This window comes from Mugil cephalus, chromosome 16 (assembly GCF_022458985.1).
Source record: "Mugil cephalus isolate CIBA_MC_2020 chromosome 16, CIBA_Mcephalus_1.1, whole genome shotgun sequence".
Classification (NCBI taxonomy): domain Eukaryota; kingdom Metazoa; phylum Chordata; class Actinopteri; order Mugiliformes; family Mugilidae; genus Mugil; species Mugil cephalus.
In genome coordinates, this window is record NC_061785.1 from 7,941,376 (window position 1) to 7,968,802 (window position 27,427).

The 27,427-nt window shown below is 43.8% G+C and overlaps 1 protein-coding gene across 3 annotated transcripts in view; it reads left to right on the plus strand.

Moving 5' to 3' along the window:
* Nucleotides 1–1,102: 1,102 nt before the first annotated feature.
* The window catches only part of ptprea (protein tyrosine phosphatase receptor type Ea), a 56,072-nt gene continuing 29,747 nt past the window's right edge, over nucleotides 1,103–27,427 (plus strand). For 2 of the 3 annotated variants that reach the window (XM_047608749.1, XM_047608752.1), the window contains exons 1-2: nucleotides 1,103–1,254; nucleotides 26,821–27,074. The gene's annotated coding sequence lies outside the window, so the exon portion shown is untranslated. Of the gene's footprint in view, nucleotides 1,255–10,141; nucleotides 10,278–26,820; nucleotides 27,075–27,427 lie in introns of those variants that run through there. The other variant, XM_047608750.1, reaches the window with a different exon arrangement.

Consider the following 27,427-nt stretch of genomic DNA (forward strand, 5'->3'; position numbering starts at 1 on the left):
AAATTCTTTCCCTGAAGCACACTGTAACTTAAAATATACCCGTGGTTCGGCTATCACTCAGCCACTTGTTTAGAAGTATATTTTTGCTTTCTAATGTACTTCTTTTAACACAGGCCGTTTAGGTCTGTGCTCAGTCCACCATTGATCAATTAATAGTTTTATGTAACAGATAATTAACTAGTTATTTTCATTGCCTTCACGAAGTTTTTTAGTTATATATTTATTTATTTTCATTATTATTACTCTGAACTGCTGAAATGTTGGCACTAATACTGGAACTAATAAAAAACAGTCCATGTGAATGCCAGGTCCAAATGAGATGTCACATGATGTAATTTATTTCACCTGTCCGTGGACACAATGCTGTGGCAGTGTGTTTGGATGTTGTTACAAGAGCAAATAGTTCATAATATCAGGGAATCAGAATCACTTTATTGATCCCAGGGGGAATTTACTTTTCATTACAGCAGCTCCTGTTTAAAGTGTACCAGTGTAAAGAACAAAGAGCAATGTAGGCAATATGAATAAGTAAGAGTAAGTAGACAATTATAGTAAGTATCCAGCATCAATGCAAAAAAATATAAGGAATATGTATAACAATATGTACAAATAAGTGAACCTGTGTTCCGAGCTGTTGCTCTATAATGACATTGAATATGAGGCATTGCACAGCGGGAAATTATTGCACAGAAATTATTGCCCATGGTGAGTCCAGAGTACAATATTATATAAGGAAATATGTACAAGTATATGAAAATAAAGTGCACATGAGTTATTGTACACTATCAAAAATTACATCTGGTTCTATCAGAAAAGATTATTTTGCTTTACACAGTTTTATACACGTGTACATTTACTATGTACTTAGGATGATTATTAATATGTGTATTTTCTCCTTTTGGTCTTTAAAATATAAATTCATATAACTCCAGGCCTACATGGTGCAGTTCCTCTCATGCAGCCCGTTCACCTTAAAATTCAGTCCAGCAGAGATGAAGTCGCCCAGAAACGAAACATATGACTCGGGCACAAACTGTGAAGAAACACGCATGTTGTAATAATGTCTGCGGCCAGATAGCGGCTCCCTCTCCTCGCCGAGCGGAGACTGGGAGCCGTGCGGTCTCTGACAGCCAGCTCTGTTTTGTTGGAGTAAACACAAACTCCTCCTTCCCGGTGACAGGCGGCAACGCTGAAGCGTCGCCTCGCCTTTTCCAAGACAATCTGAGCTCGGGACCTAATGTTGAACCCCTCAAGGTGAGTGATACGATTACTCTTTTCCTCCGCGCCGTCTTTTACATCTCGGTACTTGTCCTGCGAGCGGGCAACATCAAGAAAATTCTGTCATTTTTTTTTCAGCCACATATTACGCCGCGTTTACCTGTCCGTTACGCACAGCGGCGCACGGTTGATTTTAAACGCGAGCCGTCCATTTCAGGTGTGCTTTTCGGCGTCAGTGTGGCAGCGAATGCGTTCCCTGATGGAATCGTTTGGTTTTGGAGCTGTGCCTTTGACAACCTGCTGCGACTCCAGCCAACCCGGTGCGCCAGTGTGAATTAATGGATCCCGGCGTTTGGAGTTTAGTCCTGAGCTCCTTCCTCGGTCTTTTTTTTTCTCCCCCTCTTCCTCCTTTTTTTGTATTCTGTTTATCTCCTGAATCCAAGATTATCGCTCTGTCCATCTTATATTTTCAACATAGTGTAGCTGACTCCTTGTGCATGTGGGCTGCAGTTGATCCAGTTTCAACATGTCGGTGAAAAGGTTTATTTCGGTACTTCAGACATCATGGATGGATTGGCTTTCCACCACTGGACGACTCCCCTTTTTCAGGATCTATGTCTCCAGATGTCTATGCCATGTTTTTTATTTATTTATTTATTTATTTTAAATCATGGGTGTTAATGTAATAATCAGTGGACGCAACATTAAACCACAGAGAGAGGGACAGGTTTCCTCCCTGGGGAGGTCAGAGTTCAGGGTCAGCTACAGATCAGCATCCCAGGAGCAGGTCGTTGATGGCACACTGCCGACCGAAGGGAAAGCTGAGATTGCCGGACTGAGTCTGACAATTTTTCTCATTAGACCATGAAAGTGAAAAGTTTAATGAACCAAGACACAATCAAGATTGTGCTCCCCTGCACGTTAACAAGAAAACTGACTCCTTCAGACTCCTGGATATACGCTTAAATTGAGACACTCTTCTCAAAATATGTTCGTAATCTTCAAGTGGTAATAACTCCTTGTCAAACTGTCCTCGTTTAACTCGTATTGGCTGATTCTGGGAGGAGGGGGGTTGGATTCAGTGCTGTTGCTATGTTTTTGGCTCATACTGTACATACACTGAGCTAAGTTCATTAATGTCAGTGAGGCACAGTTAAATTAATGTGTTAGTCAACCTGACAGGGCTAAGTGCCAAAGCCTGAGCACGGCTGCCCGCAGGATGAACTGATGAGAGAAGACGGCATGCTTCGGCATACCTCGCGAAGATAAGAAACCACTGACAGACTGAGCTTTTCAGAACGGAGAGGCTCGGGACAAACTCGGGACAAACATCAAACCCTGCCCAGCGAGCAGCAGGTGTGTCCGTTGTCTCGTCCCTGACCCACACAGGCAAAGCTTTTTACTGAATCGAAAACAAAGCCGCTCGAGGAAAATGAAACCTTATCGTAACATGCCAGGGTTGATTTAATCCAGTTGTTCAGGTTAATTTCAGCGTGGCGGCCGTGTGATGTGTCCTCCTTCACCTTGATTTCAGTTTCTTTTTTCTTTTGTTTTCTTTTGTCTGCGGTTATACACATTATAAATTCCATTTCAGTTATGCCATTTATGCCATATAGACCCGGGAAGAATTCCATTATCTCCGTCTAATGAGGATGCAATGGAATAAACAAATAGTCTGTTCTCGCCAAGACAAATGAGACCGTGTAAGGCCTTAAGAGGGAATAACATTCGAGTGTTGTCGTCAAATTGATTTTCATTTCTCCTCCCTGCCGTTCGTATTCGATTCATAAAGTCAGTTAATTTGAAACTTGCATCCATCCATCATATGTTTTAAAAAAAAATAGACGTGAGAGCATGCGCGCTGTTTATAATATTGTGTTAGTCTTCTTAATAAAATGGTGCAGCTACTCTGCAGGTTTCTAACTGCAGCAGTTATTTTTAACTTCCATTCGTTTGCTGTTATTTAACACTCTTTTTTTTTTTAAGTGTTTCAGCTATAGTTAAACCTATAAAGTAGCATATTGGAATACTTGTGAGGTGTTTGATATCTCATGTGGGTATCGTGTGCAAAGCAAACAGATGTGGTGGTTAATGAAACCCACAGTGAGGTGGAGAGCAGTGAGCTGTGCATACCCGGAGTTTCTAACAGCTTGCAAGGTATAAACCTCAAATTGCCAGCCCCGGAGTTAATCCCTGCCGTCCGCCCACCCTCCGTCTATCTGCCACCTCGCTCTAAGTCCCAGAAACGGTTACATCCTAACTTCCTAACTTCCTAACCTCGAGACGGCACACCTTGTTGAGACCTCTCCAAAGCAGCAGATGCATCAACTATGCCCCGATTGAACGTTTTTTTTTTTTCAAACACGCCCGTTCATGCTTTTTCTCAAATATGCAGAGAAGTTACAACAAAATGTCACAACAAATAAGAATGAGCCTCATCTGACCCAGAACTTGTCAGATACTTTCAGCCAGGAAAGGTTAAGAAACAGATACAGGAACTGTCATCATAAGATTTTTTATTTTATTTTTTTTTGGTACATACTGTATTTTGATCCAGCATATCAATTTTTTCTGCTTGCTTTAGCGGAAGCTTGCTGAAGCACATGGTATGTTGCAACCGGAGTCTTGTTTGTGCTTGCGGTTACAGAATGCACACCCTGCAGTCTGGATTTTAAATTTTGGCATTGTGCTTGAATAATGCAATAATTATAGAGCGCATAGGATGAGAATCAGTAAACTGCAGCAACCAGGTTTGGAGTTTAAAGCATCCGTGGAAAAACACGGAGAAAAGGGAGAAATATGACTGAAAACATCACTACACAGTCACAGTGAAACCAGGGAAAGCAGAAATAGAGTGTTTTAACAGTGTATAACTTCCTATTTGGAGGAATGGAGGACAAATAGCCCCGTAGTCTCACAGTGAGGTGGCAAGCGACTTACTTCTAATTGAAGGAATCTGTTTTGTTCCTGTTAGCCTTCCCCAATGAATGCTACGCCAACAAACCATTAATGGCCAGAGTCTCCAGCTGCAAGCTGTGAACCGAGGTGAACCTTTTCGGGGACAGATGTTAGGACTGTTGTAGATTGGCTCTTCAGAAATGGATTTTTCTATTTGACACATGTCACCCTAGTCAGGTTAAGTCTCAGGTGGAGCCAGGACTAAACCCCGACTCCCCATCGGTCCAGTTGTACCATAAATTCTCCTTCAGCGCCTGCACTACTGGAAAGCAAGCGATGTGAGTTTTGCATGACCTCACTTTGCCTTTAGAACAACACAAGGGAACTTATTTTTCCACTTGACTTGTAGCCAGCCACCGTGGAGAACTTGCCAGTGCTTTTGGTGGATTCAAGATTTCTGACTTTTTGTTTGGACGCCGTGAAGACACTGACAGCGTGTAAAACATTTGCATAGGAGAAGTTTTATTCTGTGCGTCGACTTTTTAAAAAAAAAAAATTATTTCGTGACTCAGCTGGGTAGCTGAAGCGTTGAAACAGCTGGACTAAGATCAAGGTTCTCCCTTTTCAGACGCATCAGAACTCGCCAACCATCTGTTTAAAGGAGGCATTGTAAGTTTCTCCTTTGAAATAACAGTTCGGCTGAGCACGCGAGACGTGAAAGAGAGAGAGAGAGAGCGCTCGACCTCTCGGTTTCCAGATCTCTGCTGTGACATTTGCATTAATGAATGAGGAGTCGGTCGATTGGTCGATGGGATTATTTCGATACCTCATTAATCGTGCGGGGGAGTTTTCGTGCAAAACACGTTCGGTATGTGCAAGTAACAGGAATGAGATCAGTGTGCTGACCAATCTGTGTATGAGGAGGCTGTTTCTGGTGATGACAGGAAAAAGAAATTGCTTTTAACTCCTTAATATGAAACACCGTCTACGTTTCTATTGACAATATTTCTTTAACTGACAAGATCCGATCCTTTTACATGCCCCAGAAAACATCAATCAGAATCTAACTTTTTACATCCCATTACCTAATTGGTAATGGGACCAGTAATCGTAGAGAAAGAGAACCCATTGATCAAGTATTTACTGGGGTATTAGCCGCTAACATGTGCCCATTGAATGGATTGTCAAAGGTTTACAGCACACCTCTCAATCTAATTAAAAATTCCTTCCGATGGAGGAGGCTGCGTGAGGCGTTTCTTTGCTCTGTTTGCGTCAGCAGGATTGCGTTGGCATCCTTGTAGGTGTTGCCAACGTCCACAAATGATGCCTCATTACATCACATGCAGCCCTTAGCAGCCCCCGACCGGAGGAATGTCTCCCCCATACTCTCCAGCAAGCCAAAGGCAGAACCGGAGAAACTTCCAAAAAACGGAACATCGTTTTTGTGCAGAAATATGAAACATTAATGCGGTCGTGTATTCAATCCTCAGATTCATTTAAACCCCAATCTTTCATCCCGCCTGGTTTGAATAAGAGAGCATAACCCAGGGAGTGACGGGATGATGTCACTCCGCAAGTAGTAATATGGGTTTACCCCCCAGGCAACACATAGTTTCTCCATTGTATTTCTGTCAGTTGCTACATGAGCAGCATTACAAAGTACACCACAAAGCTATTAGGAGACAAGTTTTGGAACACCGAGTCGGTGGCAGAAACACACATTCGTGTATTTCTCGTCTGCTTTTCGGCTCGTGCAGATTGCAGCCAAAAGCAGCAGACAGCCAACGCTCGTCTGCATCAATCACAAACTCTGCCGTGATTATGATTTTCAGCCTGAAATGATGACTCGCTAATTTGGCGAGTACCCGCCCGGGTAAAAAAGCAGGGCGGAGCCCGACGACGGATTAATTCCACGGGCCGCGTGGCCTGATTTAACTCGAGTGAAAGCAAACATCACCTGCGCCGACTTAAATCGTGTTTCTGTCCACTTTATTTCAATGGAATGAATGACTTGGAAAAGCAAATATTGGGTTTTCGTCGGCAAACAAAGGGCAACCCAGAGGCTGGGAACTCGGTTAATAACGCTTTGACAGCCGGGGAGAAAAAGACTCAGCTGTTGCGAATTTCCTTTAAGGCGGTATAGCGTCACATGCACATAACACGTCGCACCCACACGTTCCTACATTGCTTGGATGTTTGTGATAATATATGTAATCTCTCTGGAGTTAAGAAAATGATGCAAGCAGTGTGGAAAAAGGAGCTCGACTCAAGGAGCCTCATTTCTAGCAGCGCCGTGGACTCTGAAGCCAGGCAGCCGGGCCTGCGTCTGACTTACTGCGTGTTACCAACCTCTGCGTGTAATGTCAGATGGTTTTTTGTGTGCAAAATGTCAGCGCACGCATTGACTCGCATCCCCTCGCATCTCGTGAAGCGCTCCGCCGCAGCGGCCCCAGTCTCCACCAGTGTCGCGGCCCTCTAACGTGTCTCGATGCACGTTCATACATTCTGAAGCCCTTCAGGCTGCTGATCACACGGTGATAACGTGACGTGAGAACCGGGCTTAACTGGTGAGTGACGAGAAAGAGGAAGTAATGATTTGGCTGTATCGCTACAGAGGCTGTTGACATGGAGGAGTACAGCGCCTGATGAATAATGGATGCTTACTACAGCAGCCCATTTCCCATTCATTCTCTCAAGGCTGCTGCGCGGCGACTTGCGTGCGATCGTGTCGGTCCCTCAGTATTTTCATTGTGTTTCTGAAGATGGCGGGATGATCCTGGTGAACATCCTCACCCATTCACAGTGGGGCAACTGAAAAGAGTGGCTCATTTTTAATGTGAAATAAACACGGAACAATCATTTGAACACATAATCCGCTCTTTGTACATTGACACGATGCAGAAAAAAAATTAGTTACTTCAAATACAGGTTTCTTTTAACATGAATATTCCTTTGACTTGTAATAGTTACAAATGTGCTGATCTAGTGAAAGGCCTGCAGTGACAGAGACAAGAATTTATTCAATTTCTGAACAGTGACTTCTTGTGTTGAGCTGAAAGGGATGTGACAAGGTCAGATCTCTTACATCAAAAGCACCTTTTCACTTCTGAAGCTTTATAGCGTTGAATCTTTTTTTTTTTTTTTCTGATGACTGTGTCTAAATGAATGCAGTTAGATGCGGCAGTGAGCCCGCAGTCAGAGGTGGGAGGGGGACGCGGGGGCTCGACAGCCGACATGCCCTGCATGCTGATCGGTGCCAGAGGGTGCCAATGTATATAGGGTGGCGATCGGAGCCGCCCCAGGAGGATGGAAACGAGCAAGGTTGGAGGGAGTGTGTGCGTGATGCGGAACTTTGGAACCAAATCAGGACGCGCTTCAACTTTAACTGGTTTCCTGTCAGACTCTAAGGATGCACAGCCGCCTCGGCTGCTGTTATGTGGTGGGTGCTGGTTTTGCTATGACGCTGTGTGGCATAGAGAGGCTATAGTTTAGCTGAAACCAAAGAGGTGGAAGGGAAAGTTAGAAAGTCACAGCTTTCTGCCCGCAGTGACATAGCTTAATCATTTCTGTTTAAATTTGAAATAAGTAATGACGGTGAAGCCAAAATACAGAGTCATGGTTGCTCCACCACCACTGTCACTTCTTCACTTAATATGCTGAATTTTTTGCACTTCCCTAAGTAAACTTTTATTTTTTCAGTATATATACACCGATCCAGTATAACATTATGACCACCTTCCTAATACTCTGTAGGTCTTCCTTGTGCCTCCAAAACAGTTGTGACTCGTTAGATAATGGACATGGGTCTTCTGAGGGTGTCCTGTGGTGTCTGGCAACAGGATGTTGTTAGTGGAGCGGAGGACTTTGAGTCCTATGAGTTGAGGGGTGGGTCCTCTGTGAATCATACTACAGATACTTGATCAGTTTGGGATCTAGTGAATGTGTGGGGATGGATGCTGCCATTAAGGGGAGTTATTCCTGTGGGGTGGGGGTGCCTGGACTGGTCTAGGTGGGTGCTACATGTCTAAGTAACATCCTTACGAAAGCCAGGTCCAAAAATTTCCCAACAGAACATTGAATTGTCACAAGATAATCAGTGTTATTTACTTCTCAGCGGTCATAATGTTATGCCTGATGCACTTATTATTTATCTTTTATACAGTCCACTCTTTACTCTTGTTATTTTTCTGCCCCTGTATGCCGTTGCATACTGCAATTTCCCCACTGCAGCACAAATAAAGGTTTTCTAATTCTAATTCTACACATATTTTAACAAGGAATCCGTGATTTTTATTCATTATAGACCTAATTAGCAGAGATGTTGTGTATAATATTCCACCATTAATTCCTGTGCTGATTGTTTTTTTTTTAAATCTTTTTTTCTATTTGCAGTAGGTTGCTTACACCCACTTAAAGTGTAACATTAATGGAAATCTACATTGTTTAGTTTATTAGCTCATAAATGGACCACATGTACAAAAATAACTTGCCACTGGACTCCATCCAAAAATCAGACAAAGTTCACTGTAATAGTCCAAATGGTGACGCTACTGTCTCGTTGTTAACAGGTTGGAAACCAAAAACGTATCCGTGTCCTAACTCTAACATCTCCCTTTAACATCTATCCAGGACCGTCTATCATTTGATCCTTAATGCTCGTCTGTAATTGGCTGTTATTCCTCCATTCTTTATGCTGTTTTTACAGCCGCTGTCATGACACTGCTTGATTTACAGAGTAATTCATTATTATAATTATCATTATTAAAGCTTGTATCTCATAACTTGGAGTCCTTGGCATTTGGTGATTATTATTATGGTGCACATTTCCCATCAGAAAATAATAAAATCACCAATGGGGAGCGGCCATTCATAACAGTTTTGGGGAATATAATAGACCCGGCACTCTCAGGGGAAGGTTGGATTGATTTGTGTTTGTAAGAAAATACACACTGTGACTTTGTCACGCTGACCTTCAGCTTTGGAGATCTAATCTATAAGTGCTGGTATTTCTTTTTCTTTTTTATTCTGGGTTAGGTTGTTTTTTTTAATGCTTCACATTTCCAAGCTAACCAAGAAAGCGCTGCTGTGCTGTATGTTGTCGATCATTACAGCATTTGGTCGTGCAATATGTTTTCCCACTGGGAAAGCACGCTGTTGACTATAACACTCCTCCAAAGCCTCCACTGCCAAAGCCTTCTCAGCCAGAGACAATGCCGGATCCGCATTTGCTCACAATGATGGGGCATTTGTTTATCATAATTACAGTCTGCTTTGATGCCAGCGGAGATACGGGGACGCAGAAGTGAGAACTAATAATAGGATAGCGCCTTTGTGTGTGTGTGTAGGGACCACAATTTTTAAACTTTAGCTTAAAAATACTCTGTCAAAAAGAATAATATTTTTAATCGTTTTCGGGCTTCAAATCACGCTGTTACCGATTCTCTAAATTAATTCTGATAGTAATTATGTGTTAATTTGACAAGTGATTAGTTGCTGTGTGTATAATTAATTATAAATGTCAAATTATAAATGTATTATCAGAGGGGTTGTCGTAATTAAGAAATTCATTTTTTTCTTCATGGAGCATCGAACTGCGAGGCTCCTGCAGATTGTATTCTTAATTTGTAGTTTAAAGGTTAAAAGTGTTTAAATGGGCGTCGTTAAAACAGCGTATCCGACTCCAAGTCCGCAAAAGTTGGACGCAGAGTTACACTGGGGGCGGTTAACAACCTCTTTTATAGATGCACCACAAGCTCTGAGAGTTCGTTCTTGCTACATGTGTGGGTGATAATTGAGCAACATGCGCTAACAGCCTCCTGCTAACGGCCTAGTTCCTCCTATGGCCCAAGTCAGTTTGAGGACAAGGGTTTCCAAAAAAAAAAAAAAACATCGAGTAGTTCCCACCCCCCCTCCTGCTCCTAGAGAACCACTGCACCGAGGAGAATGAGGTTAGAGATCAGGGTAATCATAATAATGATGCGTCTCAGGGCTGAATCTCACAGTGCGTCTCTTTGTAGGCCCGGCCTCGTCAGTGGGTGGCTCTTCACACAAGCGTCTTATTTTTCTGGTGAGCTGCGGATTGTTCAAAACTTTGTCCTCCTCTTACTTTCACTCTCTTTGCATCTGGAGCTTGCGCACAGAAGACAAACATACATCATGGGGTATGTATTTTTAACACGGCGAGGCCCCGTGGGGCTCCTCCATATGGCAGGTCTTTGCACAATATCTAATTCGTTATCTCGCTGGTAATTTCAGTGCGCCGCAGAAAACACACTAGATGACCTCCTTTGTGTCCCAGTGTAGTCTCTCTCTCTTTTTTTTCTTTATAACTCAAAACCACTTCCTGCTCTGGGGTTATGCTTTTGTTGTTTTAAAAAAAGAAAAGTTATTCATTGTGACTTAATACTCCGTCCGTTGATTGGTGCAAAATGAGGCCTGGAGGTAAGGGAGGTTTTTTTGGGTATTGTGGGCTCTCTGGGCTGGACACATTTGCGCCTTTCATCAAAGGCGACGAGCAGCGGAGCGTGACACATGGCTGACATTAGAGGCTGAAAAATATACCGTTTCCTGCCGGGAGAGGGGCTCAACAAGGAGACAGGAAAGGATTTGATCATCAGATCTGTCCTCCCCGGAGAGGGAAAACGCCTAGCGCTCCAAAACACACCAAGGCACTCCCTCGTTTGTAGACGTTTGTAGACTGCCAGGGATGAAGATGAGGAGATGCTTGGGCTGCTGCTTTTTTTTTTTTTTTTTGTATTCCAGGCTCGGCGTGAGTGTTTATTTGGAGTGTCGTCTTTGACACGAGGCAAATGTGGAGTTTTGCCGTGGCCCGGGCAGCGTTTTTAAACCAAATCTGGCACACGCACACGCTTCTCCGAGCCATCAGCGCAGCCCGTTCCGACTTGGCCCGATTACAACGGGAAATAAATAAAAGGCTCTCCGCTGCTACCAGTTCATTACTGTACTATCACATCCAGCAGTTGGGCCACAGCAGGGGACTGGTTAGCCGCTTAGTTAGCCGGGGAGATGCCTTCGGCTTCGTGGCGAAAACCCATTAGTGCAGACTAGTTGGAGTTTTTTCATCATGTTCGCCGACGACTACCCGGCCCATCCGCGCCGCTCACTTTTTGTCCCGAAAACAGCCAGAACTCCCACGTCTCTGCCTGATTGTTTTCATTAGTCTGCCCCACGGTAGCTCGATACTAGTAGCTTTCCATGAGCTCCAAACATATGGGAGAGAGGTAAAGCAGGGGGCTGTTTTTACAGCTTCCCCTCCCTTGTTGTTAGTATCATATCAGTGTGATATAAAATCCCGCCTGCTCCAGGCCACACATTTCGCTCTGCATTCCTGTGCCTGTAATTGGTTATTGTCAAAATATGTGGAGTTTGGGGGTTGGGCCTAAGCTGTGAAGGGGGGAAATGAGAAGAGAAAGGGGGGGTTGGATGTATGCTTCATTGACAATCACAACTTACAGGGATCTACGCTGGTGCCAAACCGCCCCACCCTCCCTTATCGCCCCATGATGAAGGGGATTTTTTTTTTTTTTTTAACATTCATAACATTCATTTGCATGTCTCCAATTAGTTTTCTCCTCAGATCCTGCTGGGGTGATGGTAGGCAGGGGGTGCATGCGTCTGGGATCTCTCCTCCCAGACCACACTGTGTTTGCCAGGGACGCCATGGGTGTGCCAGAGTGTGACTGGTAACATGTCTTTTATGTCATTTATCAAGCAAAGAACCAAGACATTTGCTGCCACTAGCTTCTTAAATGTGAGGAATTTCTTTGCCCTACTTGATATAATCGCAATTTGAGAACCGGCGTCGTACATATCAGCACGGCCTGAGCATTCAATTGTCGGGCAATTTATGTATTTATATAAAATTAAATTAATTCTCTAATTAAATGGTCCATTACAATACAGTTTCCAACTTCCTGATTAATGTGTATGCTATCCATGAAGCTTTGATGATTTATTATATATGTACCGATCAGCCACAACATAAAAACCACTGACAGTAGAAGTAACATTGATCGCCTTGTGAATCAATTCAATGTTCTGATGGGAACCTTCTGATGCGAAACCCGGCATTAATGTGGATGTTGCATAGACATAGACACACCCCCCACCCCAACTAACAACATCCTGTTGCCAGACACCACAGGACACCCTCAGAAGGCCCATGTCCATTCTTGGATGAGTCACAACTGATTTGGAGGCACAAGAGAGATCTACACTATATTAAGAAGGTGGTCATAATGTTATGCATGATCATATTTTCTAGTGTTGTATTTCATCGTCTCAGTGTCTCTTAAGGTGCATTTATTATTTAAATCAGTACTTGTCGACCTGTCTGTGAAATCATTTATTTAACAAGCCGCTGAAATCGTTGTTCTGGAACAGTAGGTGAGTTGATTAGCAGAGCGCATTCTGCTTCTGACCTTTGCTCAGATTTGAACAGATTTGAAATGATTTTCTGTCAGCACCATCCCGTGTATTATGCCCTGAGAAGACCTGCTTCTCCGATTTTTTTTAAGATTCAGGGTCTGTTCAGATTGAAACAAAATAAGAGGTATCTCTGGTGCGCCTGCTGAGCTTTTCATGCTGATTCCAGACGACGATAAACCAAATCAAGCCTTTCATTTCTGATTCATTACTGCCGTTCCTGATATTTAATTTGTCTGAGGTCAGTCCATACAGTAGATTTATAATGCTGTTAGCTGTAATGACAAGCAATGACTCCACTCAATAAGAGCATGATGAGATTATTGGCTTTGAAATAGCAGCCCTGCGGTTGGTGACGGTTCCCTGCATGGTCACCAAAGAAGCATCTAATTAAGTTTATTAGAGCAAGCCACATCAAGTCAGAAGCGGAGCGTTTACATTTCTCTATCTAAACCGATGCGTTTTAATATGTCTGGGATTGAATTAGGCCGAGGTGTCTTGGAGAATCACTTCACGGAAACGATACGCAAAGCCGCGCTTGTTTACTCGCTCAAACCTACAGCGGCGTCCATCAGAATGAAGAATGTCGTTATATATTCTGCATTAAATCATTATGTGAGTCACGTTAGGCGTCTTCTCATTCACGGTGTGAGACTTTTTCCCCCTCTTTTGATGGGGTTACAGCTAGGGCTCGATGGTATGACCAAAGATGGATATTTTTCTAAATTCTGATCATATCAAGGTATTTTATTTTCATGCATAATCACGTGTTCACACCATTTTCTTCTGGTTGACAGAGGAAGTAATTCAAGTTAGCAGTGCATGCAGCCCAGAGATATAAAAAATAAAAAGTTATCAAGAAGATCATTAAAAGCTAAAAATTAAAAGGAAACCCAAAGAACCACACAAGCCCTCCCATTCTGCCACTTCCCCTGTCGGACCTTCTCTATCTTCACCACTTATCAGTGACGCAGTTGATCCATGCGTGTTTAGAAGCGCTACATTGAAAATGGTCCGGTCTGAAACAGCGTCTCGTTGCGCTGCGTTTCGAGCACTGTGTAATCAAATACACCGGTATATTAAAAATTCATGTCATAAAGAAAAAAAAAAAAATACCAGTATTCAGTATGAATACTGGTATTTTGGTATACCGCCCAGCCCTGGTTACAGCAAAGTGTCCTTCTAGCAGCCTCTCTCTTTGAGTCACATCAGCTGATTGGCAGCTTCTCTGATGTCATTTGTTTTCGCGGAGCAAGGACAGGTCACGCTGGCTGATCTGTATTCTCTCTCTCTCTCTCTCTCTCCCTCCCTCTCTCTCTCTCTCTCTCTCTCCCTCTCTCCCTCTCTCCTCCCTTCCGCCCCCTCAAGCTTTGGATTTTCCTGTCTTCACTTGTTGTTTGTAGTAACTCCCACTGATGCTCTCTTTCCTTTTGAGTTTCTTCCCTTGAAATCACAACAACCCATTGGATTTAGTTTCTTAAATCTCATTTGAGTTCTTTTAATGCTGCAAATGAGCGATATCTCTTTGAAGCCAAGAAATAGAGAAAAAAAAAAAAAAAAATCATTTACTGCAGAATAGCTTTTTTTTTTCTTTTCTTATTTTCCGTCGTCCCATTTACATATTTCCTATCTGGGCTGCGACGTTGTAACAAATGAAGCACAAACAACTCTAATCCGCTAATATAACACTGATGTGCTTGCATTGGGAACTGTGTGAAAGTTTTTTTTGCGCTTGCAACGGCTGAAACGGACAAGCGTCGCATGACAACTAACGTCAAGCTAATGCATATTGTATTAATCTGTCTGTGAATCAGGGCAATGATGCAACGAAATACCTTCCGAGGCTATACTGCCAGTTTAACCCCCTTTTAAAAGCACTAATGGGCTAATTGTATTTGCTGAGGTCGTAATCTGACAAATCCAGGCTGATTCTGGGGGATTCTGGGGGATCTTGGTCCCCCTTTGTGGGCTCCCATTGCTGCCGCTCGCCTAATCACTCCTGACCCTATTAGAAATGAGTCCCTCTTTGTTAACTGTGCGGCACTGTCAGTTCTAGGGAAACAAAAAGTGCCATTGTCTTTCAGCGCCGGAGCTGGGATAGAAGTAATCTGTGGTCGTAGAGCTGCCTCAGGATTGCTATAATCCAGATTCAGTATTAATGACAGTCTAATCCGCACATTTCTGACCCTCTGGAGCGGCCGACATGGCATCTCTGTTGTTATGTGCTCTTGTAATGTCACCATTTCCAAAGAAGAAAAAAAAAAATAAAAAATAAAAAACCCAACAAGGGGGCTGCTTTCAGCTTATGCCGCGAGGGATGCAATATCCTGTTCAGATTTTGTGCGCCGTGCAGCCAAGATGCTGCTCTTGCTGATACCAGCCCAAACAATGCAGCCCTGTCATGTTACCGGTTTTGTCAGATATAACCACGGACTCATGTTGCATTCAAGCAGATTTCCTGACCGATTTTTTTTATTTAAATTTTTTTTTTGTTGCATGGTTCCCTTCCATTCCTGAAAATATTCCCGCTTGAGAACCACAAGCTCGGCAGACACAATAATTGCATGCCGAATGGACCGCGGGGTGTGTGTTTGCTCGCCCATGCACAGCGCGCAGCGAGGACGATTGACATGAATGGCGGAATGGTGATCCTCCTCGGCGTGCGCTCAGAGGGGACTCTTTTTTCCCTCTTTGTCTCGTGACAAAGGGATGCGGCGATAGACGAGATGTGTGTGAAATCCATCACACAGCTGCTCGCTTGGCACAGTGATCAGTAACCACCGCCCCCCCCCCACCCCTCTCCCCCTTTCACACCCAACCAGAACCACTCCTACACCTTCTTATCTCTTCTTCTCAGAGCCGTGCACGTGGGCCTTTTGTTTACAGCTCTCTGCAGCGGTGCGCACCCGTAATTCATGTGACAGGTAGCATAGCGTCCCTTTTAATAATGCGCTGACGCTACATCCAGCCACACCTGTGATTTAACTTTTACAGATGCACATTTTATCACTGTGCGTCACAGGCCTGTGCGGCCCAAAGTGCGTCACCTTGCACATGTGATGCGTTCTGCAGAACGAACAGGGCTTCAGTGCACGATCGGTGGAGCCTTCGGGCAGTCGTGTGGACAGTAAAAACATAAATACGGGATGTCACTTGGCTTAAATGGCCTGGTATTTAGAGGATGGAAATATCACCGTCCAGTGCTGGGTTCTGATTGCTAACAAAGTTAAGAAGAGCATCTGCGTTCCGGATCATCGGAGGCTAACAGCAGAATCACGGTTTACGTCAAAATGATTCACTGTGATGCCGTAAATACTGCGAAATGTCATTAAATAACGCCACGGTTCGTCGGATGTACGCGATTTAGCAGTCGGCCCGGGATGTGTTTATGACAAGATAACATTTAAAAAAAAGAAAAAAAAAAAAAGAGATCCGACAAGTCTCACCAGTCTTGCGTAGTGCTTGAAATTTCCCCAGCCTTTCTCAACAATCCATTTAAAAGCCTGATGTTGCACCGGAGATGAGAGTACACTTTTAACGATAAACTATAAATAATGCACAGGACCAGACAAATAAATCAATGCCCTGGAAATACATCTCAGCTGTCAGTGTTTCCTGAGCCCATTTGTCAGTTTCGCTGGCTGCTGAATTTATTGCCGTAGTATCGCAGCAGAGCCTTTAAAAATGTAACATTATCTTGAATCAGCAGTCTTGGGTTGTATGAGAGGGAAATCAATGGTGTCACGGCTCAAGTGTGGCTTGCCATCTATCAGTCCATTGGCAGGCTGGAACAGCGACTGTAGGTGATGTGCTGAACGGCCACTTTCCTTTTACCTGTTAAAGACAGAGTCGTGTAGCTTCTCTCTTTGAATCGCGCGCTGTAGAACAGATTGGATTAAAATAGCATGCTGTATCTTTTGCATCTATAATCTGAGCCTCCGGATCATTGATCTAATAAGAAACCCTGTTTATATATATATATATATATTGTTTGTGGAAAACTGTAATTCTATTCCTTATAAAGAGACTGAATTCCATCTTAACTTTCATTTTTAGAAATATCATTTTGTGGCCCGCGCGTACGCCACTGGCCCTGCTAACGTGATCCGTTTGCCCTCTGAGCTTCACGTTACACGTCGGCCGAAATCACACCGCTGAGCATTTCCAGAGTATTTACTTGACTTGTTTCCTGGAAGGAGGGTAGGGCGGGGGGATGCAAGTTCCCCTCAGCCCTGATGACTAGATTGCAGTTATTTACTCGAGCGCGTGGCCCTGCCTCTAGATCGGCTTAAGTGATGCCTTTGAAGAAGGGGGGGGGGGCGCAAAGACGTTTGAGAACTTTATTTCATGCCTGGCCGCTTTCTTGCTCTTCAGCGCGGTGGATGTTGCTCTGTATATCATCTGTGTCCTGTTGATTTAGGTTTGTGGGCCTTTCTTTTCCCATGGGCTTCCACTTCCTGTCTCAGGCGCACGTTGTTCGGGACAGTACGGAGCGTCCAGTTGTAGATCACAGTTGAGCTGGCTGTGCTGTTGTGATCTGTTTTTAGGCTATGACGGTTTGCTTTGGCTATCGTTTCATCCCAGTATTACGACAGACGAGCCACTGCAACTATGAATGAACAAAGCAGTCTCCAACCTGAATGCTTTTTCTTTCGGTTTTACCACCACTTTTGTCATCTGATCACAGGTGCTCACGCCTTGCAGTAAACTGTCTCCACATGCGTCTCCAGTGTTCATTTGATCATTGTTCTGTTCTCCATATTTTTTTTTTTAAAATAAGCACCTTGCTACATTACTTTTCGCGGTGGCAAATTGTGCAAACAGTTCCTGCCACTCTCTCAGAAGCAGCGTTGCTTGTCGTGTGCGCGCGTGCACGTTAACACGATGTTAGGAAATTCAAAAAATAACTGTGGAGCTGTGGCGTCCCTCTCACTCACTGAAAGCATCTCAGGCATGTAGAAGAATCTCAGAATCTCTTTATGCACAATGTACACAGGAATTTCACCCGGCGTATCAGCGCCACGTAACGTTAAATAAAAGTCAGCTTTAGCTGTTGCTGTGGATGGTGCACGCAGAAATGAAATGGTGTGTGCCACTGTTTTAAGTGTCTTTGGGAATGGTTGCGGGGTGTGGGTCTGGGAGGGAGGGAGGTGTCTGGTGGTTTTGGTCCTGATGGACCTCAACCTGCGACCTGATAGGAGTGTTGTAAACATTCAATGAAGGTAAATGAAGGTCACCACGGCCGTTATTATTGGCTTTACACACACCTGCTGTACAGGATCGCTCGTCTGGATAACACATGCAGATATCATTGTTTTATGGTGAGAATTACACCCGGCGGCTCATGTTCAATAATTCATTTTGTTAATCATTGTTTGGATTGATATAATAATTTAGTTTAACACCTGCAAGGAAAAGAGACATTAAAAGAATCTCATTAATAATTAACAGACATCAATTAACGGTTGAGTGTCGAGGTGGTTTAGGTTTGACACCGTAGCTACGGCGACATTCCAGGCCCTGGGCACACGTGTATGTGGCTTGCAAAGGCGTAGGTTTTTGTTGCGTTATCAATAAGTGACGCAAAACTCTCGGGAGGACGTCATTTGTGTCGGTGGTCCGTCACACATTGTCCTGGAACGTGGTTCCAGGCGGCCCCGGACCTCCTCTGTACGTGGATCCCAAACATGTCCTCAGTACATAACATTCGTGCTACTTCTGGTGCAGGTAAGATCCACGCTATTCCTCAGACGGCTCTGTTTCTCTTCTTCTTCTTCTACACTCGTCTTTCCTGGACGTTTTTGTTCCGGGGTCACACGCCAGCGCAGCGGTCGTGGAGCATGCGCACACGCATTATCCGATTGAAAACTCTGATTCAATCGCATTATCTGGGCGTTTAAATCAGACAATGAGAACTTATGTTTACATGCACTTAAGTTCTCCTGTTATAGTCCGATTAAGGCAATAATTCGTGTTTTCACGTGTATGTAAACGCTCTGAGTGAGTCTCAGCTACGTTCACACGTGCGTTTTAAGGTGGCCACGGGGATGTACAATGATAGCTGGTCTGTACTTTGACCCACAACACTGCTGTTTTGTTTCAGTGAAAGTGGTTTCGCGGTGTGCCCTTTTACACCCAAATAGTGCAGATAAACTGACTACATGCAACCTGCACTGCATCAAAGGACAGTTAGAAAACAGCTGGTGGGCAAAGAGGAGCATTTATCAGCAAGAGTTGAGCCAAATATTCAAATCACCCTACATTCATTAGGCAAATAAGGAAATAAGTGTTACTTGCTGCAGAAGATTTATATTTTGTGCTCCACTAGTGGCAAGTAACTAATCGCCTATAAATTTAAGCATTTTACTCACATGTAATGAAGCAGGGCTATGCAGTGCTTTTTGCCACTACAGTAAGTCACTGTTCTGGTATTTTTTTTTTCTTTTTTTTTTTCAATTCAGTTTCATTACAGAATGAGTCATTTCAGAAAACTTATACCCGGCTCATGAGTGTGAGGACACACCCTCAAATAAACGCTCTAGCTCACAAATACCCAATTTTAGTGTGCCGTTTTGTTCCCTAATCTGGATTAATGCGCCGCGCGGCTGAGCCAGCGCTGTCTCACTTAACAGGGAGACACACGGAGCTGTTCCAATTAAGTTCCCTCTCCTGTATCCTTATTGGGTTTTTTTTTTTTTTTTTGCTCTGACTGACCCTTCCCCCCACCCCCACCATCTCTACCCCTCTCTGTCTTTCTAGTTCTCACAGTCCAGCTAATTTTATACCTCCCCGTGTCTGACTGTAAACCACAGCTCATGCACAGGATATGAGCTAAACTGTTTCTCTTCCTGCTTGTTGACAGCAACTTTTCTGAGTCAGCTTCATGCAGTGACAAAGGCGATGCCTCCCCTGACCAGCAGCCAGAAGAGTTGTTTTCACAGACGTAAGGGTGACGGTGGACAGTTCTCTTCCATGTCTTTTTCTTTGACACATGATGCGACATTATTCAGCAGGCAGCAGTCTGAATTATTTCTAGAAAGAGCCTTGCTCTGTGTCGGTTCACAGATTGCTTTGATTTCTGACTACATTTCCCATTTTTGCCAGTTTTCTAATGAAGAGAAGTGGAGGCGTTGTTGGCTTTCACACCACCGCGTGAAACCTTTCAATTCCCAGACGAGGTTGTGCAAACAGACAAGACGTGTTGCCTTGGGCCTTAGCCAGATACACACTCAGATAGCTTGACACTCCCACCCCCCCACCCCTCCCCTACACACACACACACACTCCCCTTTGTGTGGGAGTACATGTTTCTTTACATGCCCATTAATGCCACTCTATACATGTCTATGCGGAGGTTTTTGGACAATGGTTCTCAAATTCCTGTGCTCAGAGATGCGTTTATTTCTCCCCTCCTTGTCCCGGAGTAACGCAGTTTCTCTGTCATGAATATTTACCATGTGGGGTTCATGGAGTGTAAATGTTGCAGGGAATCCTCGGCTGGGGACTTGTTTAATCCTAACCTCGTTCTGTCTGCGCTGCTCCCAGCTGCCTGGGAGAGTATGCTTTGGGAAAGGATGTGAGAGCAGGAAGGGGAGAGAGACGCCGCCAGCGAGCCAGCCAGCGAGCGAGCGCGAATCGGATTGTTGGATGGGAGGCTGAATAATGTGCTGCTTTTTACGTGCTGCACTTTAAAGGAGCTGTGGATTATTTTCCAGGGCCTCTGGCCAGTTGTAAGTCGTGTCTGGGCCGTGAGGCTGAGAAATGGATTGACAGGTTGTCCAGACTGATCCTCTCCCTCGCTTCTTTTTTTTTTTATTGTAGAGAAACGACAAAAGTGCATAATCAAGTGCATACCCCGAGGTCTGTAGTATGGAAGGGAAAAAAAGTGTTGTATTCTGACATACTGTCAGCTCAGTATTGATCAAGAAGCTACGTGTTGCTCTTGAATGTTGGCCTGATAATAAACAAACAATGCGGTGAGCATCGCTTTTGCATTGTTGCCCCAAGCTGTGAGACGACGTAGACACCTGCTGTAGCTACCCAATTATCAAATGTGTATGGAGCTCAGCTACACCGATCAGGCATAACATTAAGACCTTAATATTGTGCAGGTCTCGCTTGGGCCTTCTCAACAGTTGTTACTCATCAGAGAATGGACATGGACCTTCTGAGGGGGTCCTGTGGTGTATGGTAACACAATATTGTGTTGGGTTGTGGGGGGGGGGGGGGGGGGGGGGGGGGGGGGGGGGGGCTGCCATCAAGGAGTGTCATTACTATGGAGGGGGGGTGTCTGGTCTGTTCTAGGTGGCGAGGTACAGGTAGAAACATGCACATGAATGCCAGGTCCAAATGGTCCAGATGGTCAGTTGGTCATAATGTTGTGGCTGATTCATGTGAAGAAATTTTGCGCTGATCATTGTGTCACTTTCCTGTGTGATTTTGTGATTAAGATGTGTTAAAGAAAAACCTCAATGGGAGCCAGAGGTACAATTCAACAAAATCATCAGGATTCATCCTTCTATCAGTGTCTGTTTGCTTTTCAAACTTCATGGCAATTCATTCAGGAACTTCTCAAGGCAATCTAACAAAAACTAAACTAAAGTCAGAAGGGAATATATCCTCAAAGGATCATGAAAATCTGCACCATCCTCCATCCATCTATTATCCAACAGCTGTTGAGATAGACGGACAGTCTGGGCAAACCTGCGAACACACCGCTTGTGAGTGGTCGTCATTACTCCACGAGCATCAGTTTTACACTTACATTCCTTATTGGACATATCCTCTGTTTCAGAGGCCTCGTCCATCTCTCTGTATTGTCTCGGAGAGAGCCACGGGTTGAGTGTTAAATCCGGCTTCTCATTTAGCTCCCCACTAAATGAACAACCGTATTGATGTAATCTGTCATATACGCAGGGCTGGAGATGATCTAGTCCTTCCTCGGCCCTTTTAGGAAATTTCCAGATACTTGACTGTGACAACAAACCGCCAAGTTTGGAGGAGTTGCCGTGTGATATTATCACATTCGCATCCTGCTTGCCTTGGCTAAGAGCCACCCATCGGTGTTCAGCGGACCTGGGTGCCGAGATAAACCGGTTTGTCTTGAAGCGAGGTGGACACGAGCGAGAGGGAACGCCACCCTCTTTGCCTCCCGCTTCGGCTTCGGCCTAATCCACAGCTGATCATAAAGGCATGAAGTCCGCAGACATGCACTTTTTTTTTCCCTCCCCCGTAAAGTCATTTATTTAAATTTCCGCATCTGCAGTTTTTATCAAGGGCCGGATTTTGTCCCTTTCAAATTTGGCTGTAAACACCATAAATCAAAACGCTGTGAGTGTCCTTTCGCTGTTGAATCTCCAGCGCCGACGTGTAGCAGGTGCCACGCTTCTGCCGCTGCTGCTCCAATTTAAGCCTCGTCATTAAAAATTAACACAGCCTTTTTCTGTGTATCCCATTAGTTGCTCTCACGCCGCATTTAGAAAATTAGCATAAAACACCGTAAAAAAACCCCCCAAAAAAACTGCCGACTGATTTACGATCTGTTATTTTAAAACGATCCAGAAAGAAGAGCTATTTTCGTGCACGAGAAATCCCCGTTTCCCTTCCCCTGTCCCGTTAATCATGTCAAGACTCCTGAGAATTATCTCGTGACCCCCGTCGGCCAAATCCTGAACTGCTGATGGAGGCATTGTGTTTTTGGAAGCGACACAGTGGAGGGTCAGAGAGGGCTTCTGCAGACCCTGTTGCGCCGGGGCCCGATGTTGGGTGTGATAGCGAATCGTTGGCTGAAGTGACATCTCTTCCCTCTCTTTCTGTGTATGTGTGTGTGTGTGTGTGTGTGGCAGTAGTTGCCCTCAAAGCTTATCTCTGTAAATGGATTTGTGTTGCTGCACTCTGAGATCTCAGTGTGATGCTGTAATCTGATTGACCGCAACCCTGGCTGTGTGGACGAGTCAAAAAGGGGCAAGTGTGTTTGTTGCTGTCTGTCTGTCTGTCTGTCTCTGTCTAGCTGGTATTTTTCACCTTGGTACCATGGGCTTGTCAGGGAAATGACACCAGTGTGTGAGTTTTGGTGTTGCTTAGTCTGCAGCTGTAAATTGTACACTTGCAGAAGTTGACATTTTGCTCTTGCATAGAGCTGCTTCTGTGCTAGAAATTATTTGTCACCTCTATGTCTTATTTGTATGTGTTGATGTTTTTTTTGCACCTTTAAGTTGCCTCAAACATGTAGTTCTCTAAAAACAGACGGTAACGTGTTTTAGGCAACGTACAATAGTTGTTTTTAAGACTTTCCCCTAGTTTTCCCTCTCGTAGGTCTTCAACAGGGGGTCTGCCACCCTTAGGGGGTCCGCGGAGGTACTGCTGGGTGATCGCAATAGCTTCGGTTGATTAGACATTTGTTATATATTTATTTTTCAATTTCCTACAAATTTAAATTTCTTTAAACACATATTAACATGAATCCAACATATTTTAGATAAGGGAGTGGATGGGCGCGTCGGAGCATCCAAATCACATGACCAATTTAAGACGACGTAGCAGCAAGACGCAGCGTCAATGAATCTCCGTTTCAACTTTTGTAGAAAGTGCTAACTTCAACCTATATACAGTTTTTAAACTGTGTGGATAGGCCAAGTAAAACTAGATTTGTTAGAAATGATTTTGCCGTCATGCTGGTGCGCATCTAGTGCACAGAGAAACACAAAACGCCAGCAAGCAGAGATCGCTAGGCAGCTTCAAATGCTCGAAAGCAGAAAACAAACAAAAAAATTTACAAAAAACACGACAGTGACGCTTTATTCAGTCTATGGAATGACTGCAACCCCAAGGAAGCCAGAGATTTGGGACGGTTGCAAGTAGTTGTACAAAAATGTGTGATGCATTACCTTCATTTTTGTGGAAATATTTATAGTATATAGTATATATAAATAGTTTTGTTGTTTGCTACGTTTGTATTTAGGGTTTTGAAATTTACACTTTAGATTTGCATCCTAAGTTAAACATGTTTGTGGTTTTCGCAGTGAAAAATCTACCTTTTTATAGTTTTAGTCTGGTTTTAGGTCCAATGTGTTAATACAGTTTGTCAAAATGAAAAAAAAAAAAGACGTGAGGTTATGCTGAAAAGAATATTACCAAACAAGACAATGTAAACATGTGGTCAAAAACGGCCAATTATACTCTGGACTCCAGAGGGTTAATATAGAACACATATAGTAAGTAGGTAGGGGTCTCTACTTAATCTGTCCATCAGATTGGGGGTCCTTGGCCTGAAAAACGCCTGCTGTAAATAATGCAAATCATTGCATATTTGTGCACAGAGCAAATTATTCATTATTGTTCCATCCATATTGGCTGCCAAGTCAAAATGAAACAAACAAACAAACAAAATACAATAATGTAATGTGAAACCTGAAAAGGTGCCAACCATATTTATGCAGTGTTTACCGCATGCACAGGACGTGTGCTTTGAGGAAGTGGTGCCTTAATCAATTTAGACAGCCACCATCTTATTCACATACTTCCTTTTTTTAAAAACATAACCCAAAAATAAAGCTGTTATTTATCGCGTTGCTGTAGTTCAGAAACAGTTAGAATCACTTTTAATAACCAGAGAACCTGGTTGACTTGGTTGCGCTCGATTTGGATGAGTCACTTCAGCTTCAGCACAATGCCTGTGTAAGTCATAGCTTTTTTTTTTATCACCTGCTTCATAATTTCATAGCCCTTTCAAGTGCACAGTAAGATTTTCAAGTTCAATATTTTAGTAGATATGAAGTTTTAATATTGTTCCACGCAGAGTCGACCTAACAAATTTTTTATACAAACAAACTCGTATTCTACAGCTTTCATGTGTTGCGATCCCTTCCTGTGATGCTGCTGAGCGTGCGCCTCTGCATCTGATTACATTACAGGAAGGTTCTTCTATTATTCAATAGTTTTCTTGATCTGACTCCACACTGTCAGACCTCTCGGATTATTTATTTATGAACTTTGAGCCGATGTGGGATGTGAAATCCTCCTCCGCCATGGTTTCCAGGAACGTATGAATCTGAGAAAATATACGATACTCAATTAACTTTATGTTGCTATGGTCTTCGTTCCACTTTGTCTGGATTCGTCTGCTTTTTTGAGTATCATGGAAATCTTCAAGCGTGTCATCTGAGTTAATAGAACGGTAAAAAAAAAATAAATAAATATGTGGATTGCCTGTTTTCATCGAAGGGGAGGCCTTTACAAGATGTGTCTATTAGTTTATCCTCACAGCCTAGAAAATGAGAAAAAAAAAATAGAGAAAGAGAGAGGAGCCCCCTCCCCACCTCGCTTTAGCCCGGCTAGACGAGTCGCTATAGCAACCACCGTGCATGCTTCCCGTCGCTGTGAAAGTGAAAGCCTTGTATCTTGGCAAAGTTGCAGACAGAAAGAAGACCCGTGAGCACGTAGTTTTGGGAGTTTTCTGGAAGGATTCAGTCCGTCCGTTAAAGTTTTAACCCCCGTTCGGTTGAAGGTGAAACTATGCCTACAGATTCTTTGGCTCCTGGTAGATAAATCGTGTTTCTTGTCCCCATTTCCTCCGCTCCGCTCCTATACCCTCCTTCCAGGTCTCCCCTGGGTAAGGGAGGGGATATATATTATTAGACGCCACCAAACTGCAGTCTCTATTACAGCAGTGTGTACCAGTATTTTCTCACACAAACAGGCTGAAATGCCAAAAAGAAAATGAGTCAAATTGATTCAGTCTAATATAACAGTCCTGCCCTAAGACTTGGCTTCATGAAGGTTATGATATTGAGCATTCCTCAGCATGCTGTGGATCCAACAATAGTTTTAGCACTATTGACTTGTATTCTGTTACATCAACGCTGTTATTTTGACAACCCAATAAGAAGATTACGCTTTATAACGGAAACGCTTTTTGTGTTTTGTTCGATACAGTTTAACTGCACCGCAAACTACTTCCTCAAAAAGTTCTCATACTGTTGAATCATTAGCCTTCTGACACTTTCTTAGAATAAACTGACTAATTAGAACAGTCATAAGGGGGATTTAGGCTATGTTAGAATGTATTTGTTTTCACTGGTGTACCCAGTGAACTGAATGGCTCATTTGAAAGCCCAGCTCAGCCCCGACCTTTCAAAAAAGTCACAGCAGCGACTGAGTGAGCCAGACTGACGAGTTCACAAGTACAAATGTCTCGGACCGGCATAGGCTACATACGTAGGTTACGGCATCTGTGTCCCATTGAGGTATAAAGTGCACTTTAGACTCAAATTCAAACCCCTTTCACATCGAATGAAAAACCCAGGTTGACACAGATCAAATGACCCGGCAATCGACCAGTGATTTTATATCGCCTCGACTTCGATGTGAACAGTTACACGATGACAGTGATATAGCTGCCTGCCTGTCACATTCTGATTTTGTCATTGAACAGCCTGCCGGAAAGTGTCATTGTAGAAGCTCCAGGGCTGCGAGCAGCTCAAAAAACAGAGCAAAAGTTTTGGTCTACTCCCATAAGATACTGATCTCTGAATGGCAGACGGAGGTTTTTGTCCATTTTTGTGCAATCAAACAAATCACATGTGTTGTTACACGATTGTTAGCGTAAACGCATAAGTGAGTTAGCCCGATGTCATGTTTGGGAACCCGGGATTGCTGGCAATGTGAAAGCACACCAAAGGCGGGTCGACCCTGATCTAAAAATCCTTTGTCAACCTGGTATTTTCGATGTGAAAGGGGTGATAGATGGAGATTATCGATCCACAAAGTAAACGGTTGTGTTGGTTGCACTAGTGAAGTTGTGTAAGATAAATTAAATGCAATAGTTTAAGCTAACATATATACATGATTTGCACAGGTACAAATCTAAAAGAAAAAAGAAGCAGAAGTAAATGTACTCTATATACATAGCCCTCAACGTAGCTACACCCTTGGGCATTTTCTTTGACGTCATCTTCACCATCTCTTTTGCTCATGAGAAACAGGCTCATACGCCCTTCTGACTTTTCCCTCAAAGCTAAAGAGCATCAATATGCATGAAGGGCAGCTCATTGAGGGTGCATATGCTGAGCCATAATGCTCTAGGGTCTTTTTATTCACCATGTCCTCCTTTGGGGAATCTGTCTTTTTTTAAGTGTGCACTGCTTTACTGCAAAACGCAGGAACTGCATCACACCTAGCTTCTCCCTCCTCCGAATATCCCTTCTGGTCTTGGTTGTGCACTTATTTAACACGTCCTTCTCACTCTCTGTTCAACTAAAGGTGGTGAACGTCCGTTTGAGGATTCCAGCGCTGCACACGTTCAGGTCGCCTGCTGCTTGATAAACAAGTGAAGAGCCACAGTCGGATCCGGGGGATCGTCTCTCCTTACTGGGAAACAAACCTCCCACCCCCACAGCTTCTGTCCAACTCCCGACTGAAGACAACAACAACAAGAATGTGACCACTGCACTCGGACAGCACCATGTGACTTATGGATCTGAGAATCGGCATCCATTGAATCAACACTCATCCAGGTACATCCGCACACTGTTATTTCTGCATATCTATGTGCTAGATATACACTGATCAGCCACAACATTAAAACCGCTTAATCAGAAGAAGTAAATAACATTGAGCATCTTGTTACAATACAATGTTCTACTGGAGAACTTTTGGACCTGGCCTTCATGTGGACTTGTACCACCCACCTGGACCAGACCGGATACCACCACCAAAACTCGGCCTCCAAATTCACTGCATCCCAAACTGATCTAGTGTCTGTGGGAGGGTCCACAGAGGCCCCTCCCCTCGACGGACCCAAAGACTCCCACTAACAACATCCTCTTACCAGACACCACAGGACACCCTCAGAAGGCCCATGTCCACT